General features: G+C 35.5%; 1 protein-coding gene across 3 annotated transcripts in view; it reads right to left on the bottom strand.

Moving 5' to 3' along the window:
* LOC107601775 (probable E3 ubiquitin-protein ligase RNF144A-B) overlaps positions 1-1,382 on the bottom strand; it is a 16,260-nt gene extending 14,878 nt beyond the window's left edge. For all 3 annotated transcript variants that reach the window (XM_016294071.1, XM_016294086.1, XM_016294079.1), the window contains exon 1: positions 1,126-1,382. The gene's annotated coding sequence lies outside the window, so the exon portion shown is untranslated. The remainder of the gene's footprint in view (positions 1-1,125) is intronic.
* Positions 1,383-6,375: the final 4,993 nt, after the last annotated feature.

Raw genomic sequence — 6,375 nt, 5'->3', positions numbered from 1 at the left:
ATATATATATATATATATATATATATATATATATATATATATATATATATATATATATATATATATTAGATAAATATTGGAAAAACTAAATAAAAATTAGAAATGTTGCCTTGGCAAATAACAGAAAAAGGTTGTAAAGTGAAAATAAACTAACCAAAACTAAACCTGAAATAAAAAAATAAATCAAACCTATATTGTAATATATATATATATATATATATAAAAAAAGACTAAACTAATTACTAAAAATGTAAAACTTAAAATACAAAAATAAAATCTAATTCAAAATATTAATAATACATGATAAAAGTATACAAGTAATACTAAAATAACTGCTACAGGCACGCAAACTGCCATTTTGACTGATTTTTTTTTAAACATCCATTAATAATTGGAAAAAGAAAAATAAGAAAAAGAAACTATGCCTATATAATTACTTAATAAACAACTATATACTGTATATATAGGTTGGTTGTCGTTACAGTCAGTTGGTTTGTTAAAAATGGTTATTTCACATTGATCAAACTGATTTCCTTGTGCATTAAACATCCTGAATGAACAGCCAGTGTGGGAAGCATGTTCTTGCACTGAATCAACAGTATTCTGTCAGGCATTATATAACAAACTATTAAGAACAACTCCCACAAACATTGTAAAAGGTCATGTTTTGACTGAGCTATATCCTGGGATAGGGGGCACATGATCTCATCTGTTTTCTGAGTGGTCTAGCTGTCAGTAAACAAACCTAAGGTTAACAAAGTAATAATAAAAAAAGTAAATAACATCCATTTAGCTGTTGCTGTTGTGGTCATATTTAGAGGGAAAGCCCTTTAGGGAAACCTGTTGTTGTATGACCAGCCTCCTTAATGACAAGTATAAGAGATAGATTCCCTGGATGTGAATATGAATCGGCTCAGCCTGACGACATGCTGAGATTTGTGTACTCATATTAAATATATACAGTATATTACGTGTTTCAAAAAGACAGCGTCAACAACGGCTACATTTTCAAATACAGCATGCAACCAACACAAATCACTGCTGTCATATCAGAATGGTTCGTACGAACAGTGAATACGCCGCTCTATTCATTGTCATAATAATAACACTACATGCACCGCTTACCTTAGGATTAATCTTTTAGTTATCAATCCGTTATAAGAATATCATCAGCTCCATGCACAGCTAAGCACAATGTCTTCCTATACGTCCACATTTGTCACAGATAAGTAAAAACCATATCGCACAGAGAGAGACTAATATATCAGAGAAGCGTGTTCTGCCCTAATGAACATCAGCTGGTCGGACTGGTCGCTGAGACTCTCTGGAGAGGCGCCATTTGACTGCGCTTGGAGGAGGCGCGCGGTTGCTGCTGATGTGCTGCTGATGTGCTGCTGTAAGATCCGCCCTCACGAGCGCCCTCTGCTGACGCGACGCGCGGAGGCTTCTCGGCTACTGTGCGTTCTGTCCAGTGTTGGGGAAAGTTACTTTTAAAAGTAATGCATTACAATATTGCGTTACTCCCTAAAAAAAGTAACTAATTACGGTACTTAGTTACTTTTTTTTGGAAAGTAATGCGTTATATTACTTTCACTTAACTTTTGCATTACTTTTAAAATATAAGCAGGACTTGATTGTTTTTAATATAAGAAGTTCTATTTATAGCAAATATAAAAGACCTTTCACACCAAAAAGTGTAATGAATAAACAAAAGTAAATTCACGTCTGTACAGTAGAACGCAAGAGAAGAAACACTCTTCAGCAATAAAAAAACAAAGCACAATTGTTAGTTTATCTAAAGCCATTTTTGCTTATTAGTATGGTTGAACTGGATCATCAAAGGTCAGCAGCAAAGACATTGGTTAATAAAATGGGATTAGATACATTTGTGTTATTTAACATATTTAATTATTGCAGGTTTGCGTCATATTCTGAGTTTCTCTCGTTTCTTGTAATGAGTTACCCCAACACTGTATATATATATATATATATATATATATATATATGAGGGCCATCATGCCTTCATTTTGAAAACTTATTTATTTATCTATTTTTGCCGCTTATTTAAAGCATTTATGTATAGGTTTTATTTAAAATATGAATTATTACATGTTTAAAAGAAAAATCCCCTTTTCAGGATAATGTATTTTAAAGAAATTTTGTAAAATCCAAATAAGCTTTACACATCTTTATTGCAAAGAATTTTAACAATATTTTTTCATACTTGTTCACTGATCCATAAACAATTATTGCACATGCACTTGTGAATCGGTCCTTAAAGACACTTAGAGGTTTTGCAGGCAATCAACAGTTAAGGCCACATTTATAAAAGAGACTTTCTACTGCCTCTGAAAAACACCAGAAGAAATATAATTTTATAATTTTATAACATAATTATAAAAATTGTATAATTATAAAAAATGTATATTATGTTATATTATATATATAATTTTTTTTGATGCTATTATGATTATAATCTGTAAATTTGGCATATCTTGTACGGTCAGTACCATTTATCGCCACTAGGTGTCAGTGTGAGGCTTACATTACCGCATGTGGCAACGTCACAAAAGATTTAATTCATGCTGCAATAAAAAAAAGTGCACTTGTCTACACCGCAGAACATGTCAGGACATGTTACAGCATATTAGTTTTCAAGATGTTGGTTGTTTTGGAAGTCTGCATAATAATCTACATGCTAATCTGATGTTTGGAAAGGATGCCCTTTAAAGCATGCATGCTGTAATTTGCAGGACAGTGCTGAAGACAGAATCTAATTACACACGGTGTAATTATGAATGCATTCAATTTGAATGCAAACTAATTGATAATGTGATGATAGAATGTCAAACTGGATAAATCTAAAAGTTTTGTCACGTAGAGAACTACAGATTTACTTAACATTTGTGACATTGTGACATTTTGTGACACTTTTAAATAACTTAAACGTCTAAATACTTATTTTCTCATTCATTTAATATTATTTAAATTTCAAAGTTTTTTGAAAGGTATTTTCAAAGTTATACTAACAAGACAGCAGTGGAAGAAATGAACTGTTCGGAAAGAGAAAATATAAAGCGTGCAGTTTTCTTGGTGAAAAATGTTGGAAAGCACAGCAGGTCAGATATTGCCTTGTGGTTTGGTGTGAGAAGACATATATGGGATTTGGTTCATTAGTCCAAGTCATATATCATTTTTTAAGCAGCTGCATTTTTCTTCTTTGGCTCCAATGTGGCTTGGAGATAAATTCTCTTCTTTTTTAATGTTTCTGCTATGAAGGATCACTTTAATCTTTCAGCTTATTTTCCTGCCTGCATTTGGGTGGTATCTTCTGAAGGAAATGTTAAATTGAGTGTGATGAATCTGTGAAAAGCACAGGCCCTATATTACAGAAAACAGAAAATGTGAAAGATCACTGACGTTTGAAGCGGGTCAAGAAAATGTGCAGTCACACCGACCATTGTTTGGCAAATTTTTTGTCTGTGAATCCAGTCGTTTCAATAGAGATCCACGCGATCTGGAATTTGGAGTAAAGGTGCAGTCTGTATGAGCTGTGCTGTATACATCGCTACACTATACACTACTTACAAAAGCAGCTGACCATTTTATAGGACAGCAAATACATTTATAAAATCAAGTCAAGTTATCTTTATTTCTATAGTGTTTTCTACAATACATATATCGGGTCAAAGCAACTTCACAGAGATAAACAGGAAGTAGCAGAATCTGTTACGAAAACTCAGGAATGGAGACAATTCAGTTTCTGCAGTTCAACAAAAGGCAGCAATGTTGTTATTCAGTTTGAGCCAGTTCTTTGTTGATTTTATTCAGTTCAGTACCAGTGTCGATGCTGCAAGATGCGATTCAACTGTAAAGCAGCTCTACAGAAAACAATAGTGCCATCTGCTTAATTCAGTTCAAGATTTGTTCTCACAAGCGGTAAAATTATAATTCAATCAATATTTATAACCCAATCAATAATTCATGCCATATTTCATATTTATTTGTAAAAAGCAGGGTCCTGATCACCCTGTCTTGATTTATTTAGCATTAATGACCAGCTGATTGTACAAATTCCTCACTCAAGGGCACCGCTAGCAATTTTGGGCCCTACGAAAGAATATGAGGTTGGGCCCCCTACCACACCAAACATACACTATATTGCCCAAAGTATTTGTTAAAACTCAATAAAACTAAAACTAAAAGTAATCGCCAAACACCAATGACTTGTACATATGCGTACAATCATTTTAGACACTTCCAAAACTGTTGCAAAAAAGATGGAAATACAATTTTTAAATACATGCATTATGTTTCCATCTTTGATGCCACAGTTTTGGAAGTGCCTTTTTCTGTTCTAAAGAAGGGGGTGTCCCAATACATTTGTCCATACGTATGTATGTACAAGTCACAGGTGTTTGGTGATGAGTTTTTGGCTCAAGGTCTGCATTTAAAGTCACACCAGAGGTGTTCAGCTGGGATTTGGACTTGGCTTTGTGCAGACCAGTCAAGTTCTTCCACACATCTTTTTTTTAACCTTGCCTTATGCACAGAGGCATTGTCGTGTTAGAATAGAAAAGGGTACTGTTCAAACTATTGGTATAAAATTAGAAGCACACAATTCCCTAGAATAGCATTATATGCTTAAACATTAAGATTTGAACTCATGGAAACTACTAAAGTAGTCAAACCTGTTCGTACCTATGCACATACAGCATACAATGTTAAAAATGTTCTACATTATGAACCTTAACCCAAAAACCTTTAGCTTCATACACTGTAGATAATTGTGACCCTGCCTGTGGAAACCCAGCTAAAGTATTTTTTTAAACAGTGGATGAGTAATTCACTCATTGATTTGCTTAATAAAAGCCTCCTTTGAGGTCGTTTTGTCAGACTTGTTCATTGTGTATTACTTTCAACGTGTTTATTGCTAAGTTTAGTGTGGCAAAATAGAAGCGCAGCTGTAATTCGTGAGCAGTGTATCTGGTTGCCATGACAACCTCAAGCGCTTCCTGCTGCTGCTCTATGTAACCAGAGTGTGAATTTGTAGATTTAGCAAAACTAAAATGTGTTTAAAAGTGCGACTGACCAAATCGTCCGGCTCAGTTTGTTCCCCCTCGAACTCGAAGACATCTCTAATTTGACAGTTTACCATCTGATCTCACTCGTGACTCTAGGCTATGTAGGACGGGACGAAACCATGCAGTGAATGGGGGAAATAAGTTTTCTGGAAATGCAGAAATAAGCAGTAATTTTGTTTTATTTAACTTTTTGGTAGATACGTTTATAATTTCTATTACATTACTACTATTACTGTTACTACTAATAAAACAGATCTCTGTGGGCCCCAAAATTGCGTGGGCCCTTAGAATCGTCCTAACGTTCCCCCCCCTTAACGGCGCCCCTGGCAAGAGTGTTTTGTGGTTGTTAAAGTGTTCCGTGTGGTTTCCAAGGGGTTGCTATGATGCTGTTTGTGGTTTCCAGGGTGTTGCTCTGTGTTTGCTAAAGGGCACAGAGCAGTTTTTTGTGCATTGATATGCAGTTGCTAAGTCATTTCAGAGTAGCCTTTACCTCGTTGCTATGAGGTGTGCGTGAACTTTCTTATTAGCCCAAGTCCAAAAGCCTTAGGGCTTTAGGATATTCTGATCTCTAGATGTAAATCTGTGGGATTTTTATCGTCTCTTTTATCTTTCACCTGGCACAAGTCTAATTGCTTATAAAAGTAACAGCACACCTTTCCTCAATGAGCCGTGTGATTTGAGGTATTATCCATGGAGAATGCTAAACGGAGGTCTTTAATACAGACTTTGCATTACTAATCCATCTTCCAATTATCAGATAAGAGGACAACCAGATGTGCAGGATGATAAAGAGGAACTAATTTCTATGTGAGAGGAGACGCTCTGGAACGAGCCGTGACCTGATTTCTTCCAAGAAGCATGAGAAAACTGCGCTTTGTCCTTGACAAGATGGGCACGAGTTCACTGCAGCTGAATTCCCGTTTAGTCAGCCAAGGCCTGGAAAATAATTTGGGCTGTTACTCTGTCCCCGTCCAGCCCCCCTCGTCGTTCGTTCCTCTCTTTTGTCTATCTTTCTCTCTCAGGACTCCAGCCTGGATGGGCTTGCTTCGCCCTCCCCCCCCCGAACTCGAAGACATCTCTAATTTGACAGTTTACCATCTGATCTCACTCGTGACTCTAGGCTATGTAGGACGGGACGAAACCATGCAGTGAATGGGGGAAATAAGTTTTCTGGAAATGCAGAAATAAGCAGTAATTTTGTTTTATTTAACTTTTTGGTAGATACGTTTATAATTTCTATTACATTACTACTATTACTGTTACTACTAATAAAACAGATCTCTGTGGGCCC

The sequence above is a fragment of the Sinocyclocheilus grahami genome, unplaced genomic scaffold (genome assembly GCF_001515645.1).
Source record: "Sinocyclocheilus grahami isolate Dianchi unplaced genomic scaffold, SAMN03320097.WGS_v1.1 scaffold15.1, whole genome shotgun sequence".
Classification (NCBI taxonomy): Eukaryota; Metazoa; Chordata; class Actinopteri; order Cypriniformes; family Cyprinidae; genus Sinocyclocheilus; species Sinocyclocheilus grahami.
This window is presented reverse-complemented; position numbering and strand designations above follow the sequence as displayed.